At 47.3% G+C, this 12,616-nt stretch overlaps 1 protein-coding gene across 1 annotated transcript in view; it reads right to left on the reverse strand.

The window, feature by feature from the left end:
- LOC118237296 overlaps window positions 1–12,616 on the reverse strand; it is a 122,462-nt gene that overhangs the window by 40,084 nt on the left and 69,762 nt on the right. The gene's annotated exons all lie outside the window — the stretch shown is intronic.

Here is a 12,616-nt window from a genome sequence, read left to right on the forward strand (position 1 = left end):
TCAGAGTTTAATCTGTTACCTTAGATACGAACTCATAGACACAGGATAGCCTACACACGTGCTGTTGACGGCGTTGTTCCAGTTTTCAGTACAGTCTGGCTTGTTTGAGAATTCGTTTATTCAGTAGCTGAGAGCATAAGCTTTCTAACCAGGTATAACAGCACGTCTATTTTTGTTTTTTTAATATCGTTTTTTTAGGTCAACCGAAAGCTATGTCATCATGTCATAGAACGTATTCGCTCTTTGTTAGCACTAGCATGCAAATACGCAAAGTCTGGCTTGTTTGAAAATTCGTTTATTCAGTAGCTGAGAGCATAAGCTTTCTAACCAGGTATAACAGCACGTATATTGTTGGTTTTTTTATATCGTTTTTTTAGGTCAACCGAAAGTGCTCTCATTATCGCATTAAAGCCGTTCACTGTTTGTTAGCACTAGCATTCTAAGACGCTGCATGTGACGAAACGTCGTCAACGAATTAGCGTAATGTCTCGTGAAATACTATTATTATTGAGGACTTCTGGTTATGCCTAAGCCATATGTTTGTTGATATACCTAGCTGACAGCGTTTTCATTTGTAATTTTTCATTTTGAATATCGTTCTTTCACTTCCGCAATCAGCTATTTCCTATCCTGCCTGCTGAGACCGTAGGGCTGACCGCATCACGTGTGCAAAGCCGACCAATGCTGTAACTTCACCGTTCGCATATGAATTACGTCACCTTCTCCATTCATCTCTATGGGGAAAAATTGGGCATAAAAATTAATATTTCTCAAAAACCGTGCAGCGAAACTTTCCACAAAGTAATAGCACACGATTCCCAAAGAAGCCGGTCATTTTGACATATGGCACGTGTATGTGGTGTGAAAACTCTGGGAGGAGTAGCGGTCCAAAAAATGGGTGGAATAATAATAATAATAATAAATAAATAATATGTGCAATAATAATAGTGTAGTTGCCCTAAGGCAACCACACTAACTAGACAATTCCTGCAGAAATTGTGAAGTGTGGTTGCCGCCAACGCAAAGTCGACTTTGTGCTGAACGGAGTGAACAGTGGTAGGTAGTTGCTATGATGTCTGAGGCAGTAGCTAGGGTGTTGCTAGGTGGTTCTATGGAGTTCTAAGTGGTTTCATGGAATTCTAGGCGGTCGCTAGGGTGGTGTTAGGTGGTTGCTATGGAGTTTCAGGTGGTTGCTATTGAGCTCCAGGTGATTGCTAGGGCATTGCTAGGTGGTTGCTAGGGTATGCTAAGTGGTTGGTAGGTGGTTGCTATGGAGTTCTAGGCGGTTGCTAGGGTGTTGCTAGGCAGTTGTTATGGTGTTCCAGGTGGTTGCTAAGGTGTTGCTAAGTGGTTGCTATGGAGTTATAGCCGGTTGCTAGGGTGTTGCTAGGCATTTGCTATGGAGTTATAGGCAGTTGCTAGGGTGTTGCTAGGGTATTCTAGGTGGCTGCTAGGATGTTGCTAGGGGGTTGCTATGGAGTTATAGGCGGTTGCTAGGGTGTTGCTAGGGTTTTCTAGGTGGCTGCTAGGATGTTGCTAGGTGGTTGCTATGGAGTTATAGGCAGTTGCTAGGGTGTTGCTAGGGTATTCTAGGTGGTTGCTAGCATGTTGCTAGGTGGTTGCTATAGTGTTGCTAGGCAGTTGTTATGGTGTTACAGGTGGATGCTAGGGTGTTGCTAGGTGGTTGCTATGGTGTTCCAGGTCGTTGCTAGGGTGTTGCTAGGTGGTTGCTATGGAGTTCTAAGTGGTTGCTATGGTGTTGCTAGGTGGTTGCTTTGGGGTTAAAGCTGGTTGCTAGGGTGTTGCTAGGCATTTGCTATGGTGTTCCAGGTGGTTGCTAGTGTGTAGTTGGGTGGTTGCTATGGAGTTCCAGGTGGTTGCTATGGAGTTATAGGTGGTTGCTAGGGTGTTGCTAGGCAGTTGTTATGGTGTTCCAAGTGGTTGCTAGGGTGTTGCTAGGTGGTTGCTATGGTGTTCCAGGTCGTTGCTAAGGTGTTGCTAGGTGGTTGCTATGGAGTTCATGGCGGTTGCTATGGTGTTGCTAGGTGGTTGCTACGGTCTTGCTAGGTGGTTGCTATGGAGTTCTAGGCGGTTGCTATGGTGTTGCTAGGTGGTTGCTATGGAGTTCTAGGCCATTCCTAGGGTGTTGCTAGGTGGTTGCTATGGAGTTCTAGGTGGTTTCTAGGGTGTTGCTAGGTGGTTGCTATGGAGTTCTAGGCGGTTGCTAGGGTGTTGCTAGGTGGTTGCTATGGAGTTCAAGGTGGTTGCTAGGGTGTTGCTAGGTGGTTGCTATGGAGTTCTAGGTGGTTGCTAGGGGGTTGCTAGGGTATTCTAAGTGGTTTCTAGGATGTTGCTAGGTGGTTGCTATGGAGTTCTAGGCAGTTGCTATGGTGTTGCTAGGTGGTTGCTATTGAGCTCCAGGTGGTTGCTAGGGCATTGCTAGGTGGTTGCTAGGGTATGCTAAGTGGTTGGTAGGTGGTTGCTATGGAGTTCTAGGCGGTTGCTAGGGTGTTGCTAGGCAGTTGTTATGGTGTTCCAGGTGGTTGCTAGGGTGTTGCTAGGTGGTTGCTATGGAGTTATAGCCGGTTGCTAGGGTGTTGCTAGGCATTTGCTATTGAGTTATAGGCAGTTGCTAGGGCGTTGCTAGGGTATTCTAGGTAGCTGCTAGGATGTTGCTAGGTGGTTGCTATAGAGATATAGGCGGTTGCTAGGGTGTTGCTAGGGGGTTGCTAGGTGGTTGCTAGCATGTTGCTAGGTTGTTGGTATAGTGTTGCTAGGCAGTTGTTATGGTGTTACAGGTGGTTGCTAGGGTGTTGCTAGGTGGTTGCTATGGTGTTCCAGGTGGTTGCTAGGGTGTTGCTAGGTGGTTGCTATGGAGTTCTAGGTGGTTGCTATAGTGTTGCTAGGTGGTTGCTTTGGAGTTATAGCTGGTTGCTAGGGTGTTGCTAGGCATTTGCTATGGTGTTCCAGGTGGTTGCAAGTGTGCTGTTGGGTGGTTGCTATGGAGTTCCAGGTGGTTGCTTGGGGGTTGCTAGGGTATTCTAGGTGGTTGCTATGAAGTTATAGGTGGTTGCTAGGGTGTTGCTATGCAGTTGTTATGGTGTTCCAAGTGGTTGCTAGGGTGTTGCTAGGTAGTTGTTATGGTGTTCCAAGTGGTTGCTAGGGTGTTGCTAGGTGGTTGCTATGGAGTTCTAGGCAGTTGCTATGGTGTTGCTAGGTGATTGCTAGGGTGTTGCTAGGTGGTTGCTATGGAGTTTTAGGCGGTTGCTATGGTGTTGCTAGGTGGTTGCTAAGGAGTTCTAGGCCGTTGCTAGGGTGTTGCTATGTGGTTGCTATGGAGTTCTAGGTGGTTGCTAGGGTGTTGCTAGGTGGTTGCTATGGAGTTCTAGGTGGTTGCTAGGGTGTTGCTAGGTGGTTGCTATGGTGTTCCAAGTGGTTGCTAGGGTGTTGCTAGGTGGTTGCTATGGTGTTCCAGGTGGTTGCTAGGGTGTTGCTAGGTGGTTGCTATGGTGTTCCAGGTGGTTGCTAGGGTGTTGCTAGGTGGTTGCTATGGAGTTCTAGGCGGTTGCTATGGTGTTGCTAGGTGGTTGCTAGGGTGTTGCTAGGTGGTTGCTATGGAGTTCTAGGCCGTTGCTATGGTGTTGCTAGGTGGTTGCTATGGAGTTCTAGGTGGTTGCTAGGGTGTTGCTAGGTGGTTGCTATGGAGTTCTAGGCCATTGCTATGGTGTTGCTAGGTGGTTGCTATGGAGTTCTAGGTCGTTGCTATGGAGTTCTAGGCAGTTGCTATGGTTTTGCTAAGTGGTTGCTATGGAGTTCTAGGCCATTGCTAGGGTGTTGCTAGGTGGTTGCTATGGAGTTCTAGGTGGTTGCTAGGGTGTTGCTAGGTGGTTGCTATGGAGTTCTAGGCGGTTGCTATTGTGTTGCTAGGTTGTTGCTATGGAGTTCTAGGCGGTTGCTAGGGTGTTGCTAGGTGGTTGCTATGGAGTTCTAGGTGGTTGCTAGGGTGTTGCTAGGTCGTTGCTATGGTGTTCCATGTGGTTGCTAGGGTGTTGCTAGGCAGTTGTTATGGTGTTCCAGATTGTTGCTAGGGTGTTGCTAGGTGGTTGCTATGGTGTTCCAGGTGGTTGCTAGGGTGTTGCTAGGTGGTTGCTAGGGTATTCTAAATGGTTGCTAGGATGTTGCTATGTGGTTGCTATGGAGTTATAGGCGGTTGCTAGGCATTTGCTATGGTGTTCCAGGTGGTTGCTATGGAATTCTAGATGGTTGCTAGGGTTTTCTAGCTGGTTGTTATGGGTTGCTAGGTCGTTGCTATGGAGTTAGAGCCGGTTGCTAGGATGTTGCTAGGGGGTTGCTATGGAGTTCTAGGGGGTTGCTAGGTCTTTACTGAGTCCAATGACGCGACCCATAGTTCTCTCTGACAAACGGTTCAAAAGTTATGAAATATCAAACATCGGCCAATCAGGAAGGGGGGCGAGGCTGATCTCCACCAATGGACAAAGGACTCTCTACCATGTCCAATGAGGCATTGCACAATTTGTGGGCAATTTTTCCCCATAGAGATGAATGGCCGAATGTTCAAATCTAGAGAGAGACCAGAGTACTGCTGCCAGAAGACAGGGCATTGTGACATCACAAGGGTGAGAAGACAGAGCATTGTGACATCACAAAGGTGAACATTCCGCCATTCATTCTCTATGGGAAAAACTGCCCACAAAAATTCAAATTTTTCAAAAACCCTGCAACCAATCTTTCCACAAAGTAATAGCACACCATTCCCGATCAAGCCGCTCGATTTGACATATTGCACGTGTATGTGGTGCGAAAACTCTGGGAGGAGTAGACTTTGCTATGGTGTTCCAGGTGGTTGCTAGGGTGTTGCTAGGCAGTTGTTATGGTGTTCCAGATTGTTGCTAAGGTGTTGCTAGGTGGTTGCTATTGGGTTCCAGGTGGTTGCTAGAGTGTTGCTAGGTGGTTGCTATGGTGTTCTAGGTGGTTGCTATGGTGTTTCTAGGTGGTTGCTATGGCGTTATAGCCGGTTGCTAGTGTGTTGTTAGGTGGTTGCTATGGAGTTCAAGGCGGTTGCTGGGGTGTTCTAGGTGGTTGCTAGGGTGTTGCTAGGGGGTTGCTATGGAGTTTTTGGCGGTTGCTAGGTCTTTACTGAGTCCAATGACGCGACCCATAGTTCTCTATGACAAACGCTTCAAAAGTTATGAAATATCAAACATCGGCCAATCAGGAAGGGGGGCAAGGCTGATCTCCACCAATGGACAAAGGACTCTCTACTATGTCCAATGAGGCATTGCACAATTTGTGGGCAATTTTTCCCCATAGAGATGAATGGCAGAATGTTCAAATCTAGAGAGAGACCAGAGTACTGCTGCTAGAAGACAGGGCATTGTGACATCACAAAGGTGAGAAGACAGCGCATTGTGACATCACAAGGGTGAACATTCCGCCATTCATTCCCTATGGGGAAAAATTGCCCACAAAAATTCAAATTTTTCAAAAACCGTACAACCAATCTTTCCACAAAGTAATAGCACACCATTCCCGATCAAGCCGCTCGATTTGACATATTGCACGTGTATGTGGTGCGAAAACTCTGGGAGGAGTAGCGGTCCAAAAAATAGGCGGAAAGAATAATAATAATAATATGTGCAATAATAATAGTGTAGTTGCCCTAAGGCAACCACACTAACTAGACAATTCCTGCAGAAATTGTGAAGTGTGGTTGCCGCCAACGCAAAGTCGACTTTGTGCTGAACGGAGTGAACAGTGGTAGGTAGTTGCTATGATGTCTGAGGCAGTTGCTAGGGTGTTGCTAGGTGGTTCTATGGAGTTCTAAGTGGTTTCATGGAATTCTAGGCGGTCGCTAGGGTGGTGCTAGGTGGTTGCTATGGAGCTCCAGGTGGTTGCTAGGGCATTGCTAGTTGGTTGCTAGGGTATGCTAAGTGGTTGGTAGGTGGTTGCTATGGAGTTCTAGGCGGTTGCTAGGGTGTTGCTAGGCAGTTGTTATGGTGTTCCAGGTGGTTTCTAGGGTGTTGCTAGGTGGTTGCTATGGAGTTATAGCCGGTTGCTAGGGTGTTGCTAGGCATTTGCTATGGAGTTATAGGCAGTTGCTAGGGTGTTGCTAGGGTATTCTAGGTGGCTGCTAGGATGTTGCTAGGTGGTTCCTATGAAGTTATAGGCGGTTGCTAGGGTGTTGCTAGGGTGTTGCTAGGTGGTTGCTAGCATGTTGCTAGGTTGTTTCTATAGTGTTGCTAGGCAGTTGTTATGGTGTTACAGGTGGTTGCTAGGGTGTTGCTAGGTGGTTGCTATGGTGTTCCAGGTGGTTGCTAGGGTGTTGCTAGGTGGTTGCTATGGAGTTCTAGGTAGTTGCTATAGTGTTGCTAGGTGGTTGCTTTGGAGTTATAGCTGGTTGCTAGGGTGTTGCTTGGCATTTGCTATGGTGTTCCAGGTGGTTGCTAGTGTGTTGTTGGGTGGTTGCTATGGAGTTCCAGGTGGTTGCTTGGGGGTTGCTAGGGTATTCTAGGTGGTTGCTATGAAGTTATAGGCAGTTGCTAGGGTGTTGCTAGGCAGTTATGGTGTTCCAAGTGGTTGCTAGGGTGTTGCTTGGCAGTTGTTATGGTGTTCCAAGTGGTTGCTAGGGTGTTGCTAGGTGGTTGCTATGGAGTTCTAGGCAGTTGCTATGGTGTTGCTAGGTGGTTGCTAGGGTGTTGCTAGGTGGTTGCTATGGAGTTTTAGGTGGTTGCTATGGTGTTGCTAGGTGGTTGCTAAGGAGTTCTAGGCCGTTGCTAGGGTGTTACAGGTGGTTGCTATGGAGTTCTAGGCGGTTGCTAGGGTGTTGCTAGGTGGTTGCTATGGAGTTCTAGGTGGTTGCTAAGGTGTTGCTAGGTGGTTGCTATGGTGTTCCAAGTGGTTGCTAGGGTGTTGCTAGGCAGTTATGGTGTTCCAAGTGGTTGCTAGGGTGTTGCTAGGTGGTTGCTATGGTGTACCAGGTGGTTGCTAGGGTGTTGCTAGGTGGTTGCTATGGTGTTGCTAGGTGGTTGCTAGGGTGTTGCTAGGTGGTTGCTATGGAGTTCTAGGCCGTTGCTATGGTGTTGCTAGGTGGTTGCTATGGAGTTCTAGGTGGTTGCTAGGGTGTTGCTAGGTGGTTGCTATGGAGTTCTAGGCGGTTGCTATGGTGTTGCTAGGTGGTTGCTATGGAGTTCTAGGCAGTTGCTATGGTGTTGCTAGGTGGTTGCTATGGACTTCTAGGCCGTTGCTAGGGTGTTGCTAGGTGGTTGCTATGGAGTTCTAGGCAGTTGCTATGGTGTTGCTAGGTGGTTGCTATGGAGTTCTAGGCCATTGCTAGGGTGTTGCTAGGTGGTTGCTATGGAGTTCTAGGTGGTTGCTAGGGTGTTGCTAGGTGGTTGCTATGGAGTTCTAGGCGGTTGCTATGGTGTTGCTAGGTGGTTGCTATGGAGTTCTAGGCGCTTGCTAGGGTGTTTCTAGGTGGTTGCTATGGAGTTCTAGGTGGTTGCTAGGGTGTTGCTAGGTCATTGCTATGGTGTTCTATGTGGTAGCTAGGGTGTTGCTAGGCAGTTGTTATGGTGTTCCAGATTGTTGCTAGGGTGTTGCTAGGTGGTTGCTATGGTGTTCCAGGTGGTTGCTAGGGTGTTGCTAGGTGGTTGCTAGGGTATTCTAAATGGTTGCTAGGATGTTGCTATGTGGTTGCTATGGAGTTATAGGCGGTTGCTAGGCATTTGCTATGGTGTTCCAGGTGGTTGCTATGGAATTCTAGATGGTTGCTAGGGTTTTCTAGCTGGTTGTTATGGGTTGCTAGGTCGTTGCTATGGAGTTAGAGCCGGTTGCTAGGATGTTGCTAGGGGGTTGCTATGGAGTTCTAGGCGGTTGCTAGGTCTTTACTGAGTCCAATGACGCGACCCATAGTTCTCTATGACAAACGGTTCAAAAGTTATGAAATATCAAACATCGGCCAATCAGGAAGGGGGGCGAGGCTGATCTCCACCAATGGACAAAGGACTCTCTACCATGTCCAATGAGGCATTGCACAATTTGTGGGCAATTTTTCCCCATAGAGATGAATGGCAGAATGTTCAAATCTAGAGAGAGACTAGAGTACTGCTGCTAGAAGACAGACCATTGTGTCATCACAAAGGTGAACATTCCGCCATTCATTCTCTATGGGAAAAATTGGCCACAAAAATTCAAATTTTTCAAAAACCGTCCACCCAAACGTTCCAAAAAGTAATAGCACACCATTCCCGATCAAGCCGCTCGATTTGACATATTCCACGCGTATGTGGTGTGAAAACTCTGGGAGGAGTAGCGGTCCAAAAAATGGGTGGAATAATAATAATAATAATAAATATGTGCAATAATAATAGTGTAGTTGCCCTAAGGCAACCACACTAATAAATAATATGTGCAATAATAATAGTGTAGTTGCCCTAAGGCAACCACACTAATAATAAATATGTGCAATAATAATAGTGTAGTTGCCCTAAGGCAACCACACTAATAATAATAGTGTAGTTGCCCTAAGGCAACCACACTAATAATAATATGTGCAATAATAATAGTGTAGTTGCCCTTAGGCAACCACACTAATAATAATATGTGCAATAATAATAGTGTAGTTGCCCTAAGGCAACCACACTAATAATAATAAATATGTGCGATAATAATAGTGTAGTTGCCTGAGGCAACCACACTAATAAATATGTGCGATAATAATAGTGTAGTTGCCTGAGGCAACCACACTAATAATAATAATAATATGTGCAATAATAATAGTGTAGTTGCCCTAAGGCAATCACACTAAATATGTGCAATAATAATAGTGTGTTTGCCTAAGGCAACCACACTAATAATAATAGTGTGATTGCCAAAGGCAACCACACTAATAATATGTGGGATAATAATAGTGTGATTGCCTAAGGCAACCACACTAATAATTTTAACTAGACAATTCCTGCAGAAATTGTGAAGTGTGGTTGCCGCCAACGCAAAGTCGACTTTGTGCTGAACGGAGTGAACAGTGGTAGGTAGTTGCTATGATGTCTGAGGCAGTTGCTAGGGTGTTGCTAGGTGGTTCTATGGAGTTCTAAGTGGTTTCATGGAATTCTAGGAGGTCGCTAGGGTGGTGCTCGGTGGTTGCTATGGAGTTTCAGGGGGTTGCTATTGAACTCCAGGTGGTTGCTAGGGCATTGCTAGGTGGTTGCTAAGGTATGCTAAGTGGTTGGTAGGTGGTTGCTATGGAGTTCTAGGCGGTTGCTAGGGGGTTGCTAGGCAGTTGTTATGGTGTTCCAGGTGGTTGCTAGGGTGTTGCTAGGTGGTTGCTATGGAGTTATAGCCAGTTGCTAGGGTGATGCTAGGCATTTGCTATGGAGTGATAGGCAGTTGCTAGGGTGTTGCTAGGGTACTCTAGGTGGCTGCTAGGATGTTGCTAGGTGGTTGCTATGGCGTTATAGGCGGTTGCTAGGGTGTTGCTAGGGTGTTGCAAGGTGGTTGCTAGCATGTTGTGTTGCTATAGTGTTGCTAGGCAGTTGTTATGGTGTTACAGGTGGTTGCTAGGGTGTTGCTAGGTGGCTGCTATGGTGTTCCAGGTGGTTGCTAGGGTGTTGCTAGGTGGTTGCTATGGAGTTCTAGGTGGTTGCTGTAGTGTTGCTAGGTGGTTGCTTTGGAGTTATAGCTGGTTGCTAGGGTGTTGCTAGGCATTTGCTATGGTGTTCCAGGTGGTTGCTAGTGTGTTGTTGGGTGGTTGCTATGGAGTTCCAGGTGGTTGCTTGGGGGTTGCTAGGGTATTCTAGGTGGTTGCTATGAAGTTATAGGCGGTTGCTAGGGTGTTGCTAGGCAGTTGTTATGGTGTTAAAAGGGGTTGCTAAGGTGTTGCGAGGCAGTTGTTATGGTGTTCCAAGTGGTTGCTAGGGTGTTGCTAGGTGGTTGCTATGGAGTTCTAGGCAGTTGCTATGGTGTTGCTAGGTGGTTGCTATGGAGTTTTAGGCAGTTGCTATGGTGTTGCTAGGTGGTTGCTAAGGAGTTCAAGGCCGTTGCTAGGGTGTTGCTAGGTGGTTGCTATGGAGTTCTAGGTGGTTGCTAGGCTGTTGCTAGGTGGTAGCTATGGTGTTCCAAGTGGTTGCTAGGGTGTTGCTAGGCAGTTATGGTGTTCCAAGTGGTTGCTAGGTTGTTGCTAGGTGGTTGCTATGGAGTTCTAGGCGGTTGCTATGGTGTTGCTAGGTGGTTGCTAGGGTGTTGCTAGGTGGTTGCTATGGAGTTCTAGGCAGTTGCTATGGTGTTGCTAGGTGGTTGCTATGGAGTTCTAGGCGGTTGCTATGGTGTTGCTAGGTGGTTGCTATGGAGTTCTAGGCGGTTGCTAGGGTGTTGCTAGGTGGTTGCTATGGAGTTATAGGTGGTTGCTAGGGTGTTGCTAGGGGGTTGCTAGGGTATTCGAAGTGGTTGCTAGGATGTTGCTAGGTGGTTGCTATGGAGTTCTAGGTGGTTGCTATGGTGTTGCTAGGTGGTTGCTATGGAGTTCTAGGCGGTTGCTATGGTGTTGCTAGGTGGTTGCTATGGAGTTCTAGGCGGTTGCTAGGGTGTTGCTAGGTGGTTGCTATGGAGTTCTAGGTGGTTGCTAGGGTGTTGCTAGGGGGTTGCTAGGGTATTCAAAGTGGTTGCTAGGATGTTGCTAGGTGGTTGCTATGGAGTTCTAGGTGGTTGCTATGGTGTTGCTAGGTGATTGCTATGGAGTTCTAGGCCGTTGCTAGTGTGTTGCTAGGTGGTTGCTATGGAGTTCTAGGTGGTTGCTAGGGTGTTGCTAGGGTGTTGCTAGGTGGTTGCTATGGAGTTCTAGGCGGTTGCTAGGGTGTTGCTAGGTGGTTGCTATGGAGTTCTAGGTGGTTGCTAGGGTGTTGCTAGGCGGTTGCTATGGAGTTCTAGGCGGTTGCTAGGGTGTTGCTAGGTGGTTGCTATGGAGTTCTAGGTTGTTGCTAGGGTGTTGCTAGGGGGTTGCTAGGGTATTCGAAGTGGTTGCTAGGATGTTGCTAGGTGGTTGCTATGGAGTTCTAGGTGGTTGCTATGGTGTTGCTAGGAGGTTGCTATGGAGTTCTAGGCCATTGCTAGGGTGTTGCTAGGTGGTTGCTATGGAGTTCTAGGTGGTTGCTAGGGTGTTGCTAGGGTGTTGCTAGGTGGTTGCTATGGAGTTCTAGGCGGTTGCTAGGGTGTTGCTAGGTGGTTGCTATGGAGTTCTAGGTGGTTGCTAGGGTGTTGCTAGGCGGTTGCTATGGAGTTATAGGCGGTTGCTAGGGTGTTGCTAGGGTATTCTAGGTGGTTGCTAGGATGTTGCTAGGTGGTTGCTATGGAGTTATAGGTGGTTGCTAGGGTGTTTCTAGGGGGTTGCTAGGGTATTCTAAGTGGTTGCTAGGGTGTTGCTAGGTGGTTGCTATGGAGTTCTAGGTGGTTGCTAGGGTGTTGCTAGGTCGTTGCTATGGTGTTCCATGTGGTTGCTAGGGTGTTGCTAGGCAGTTGTTATGGTGTTCCTGATTGTTGCTAGGGTGTTGCTAGGTGGTTGCTATGGTGTTCTAGGTGGTTGCTAGGGTGTTGCTAGGCGGTTGTTATGGTGTTCCAGGTGGTTGCTAGGGTGTTGCTAGGTCGTTGCTATGGTGTTCCATGTGGTTGCTAGGGTGTTGCTAGGCAGTTGTTATGGTGTTCCAGATTGTTGCTAGGGTGTTGCTAGGTGGTTGCTATGGTATTCCAGGTGGTTGCTAGGGTGTTGCTAAGTGGTTGCTATGGTGTTCTAGGTGGTTACTATGGTGTTGCTAGGTGGTTGCTATGGCGTTATAGCCAGTTGCTAGGGTGTTGCTAGGCATTTGCTATGGTGTTCCAGGTGGTTGCTATGGAATTCTAGACGGTTGCTAGGGAGTTCTAGGCGGTTGTTATGGTGTTGCTAGGTTGTTGCTATGGAGTTAGAGCCGGTTGCTAGGATGTTGCTAGGGGTTGCTGTGGAGTTCTAGGCGGTTGCTAGGTCTTTACTGAGTCCAATGTCGCCACCCATAGTTCTCTATGACAAACGGTTCAAAAGTTATGGAATATCAAACATCGGCCAATCAGGAAGGGGGGCGAGGCTGATCTACACCAATGGACAAGGGACTCTCTACCATGGCCAATGAGGCATTGCACAATTTGCGGGAATTTTTTCCCTATAGAGATGAATGGCAGAATGTTCAAATCTAGAGAGAGACCAGAGTACTGCTGCTAGAAGAGACCATTGTGACATCACAAGGGTGAGAAGACAGAGCATTGTGACATCACAAGGGTGAACATTCCGCCATTCATTCTCTATGGGAAAAATTGCCCACAAAAATTCAAATTTTTCCAAAACCGTCCACTCAATCTTTCCAAAAAGTAATAGCACACCATTCCCGATCAAGCCGCTCGATTTGACATATTGCACGTGTATGTGGTGCGAAAACTCTGGGAGGAGTAGCGGTCCAAAAAATGGGTGGAAAGATAGAATAATAATAACTAGACAATTCCTGCAGAAATTGTGAAGTGTGGTTGCCGCCAACGCAAAGTCGACTTTGTGCTGAACAGAGTGAACAGTGGTAGGTAGTTG

Source organism: Anguilla anguilla, chromosome 10 (assembly GCF_013347855.1).
Source record: "Anguilla anguilla isolate fAngAng1 chromosome 10, fAngAng1.pri, whole genome shotgun sequence".
Classification (NCBI taxonomy): domain Eukaryota; kingdom Metazoa; phylum Chordata; class Actinopteri; order Anguilliformes; family Anguillidae; genus Anguilla; species Anguilla anguilla.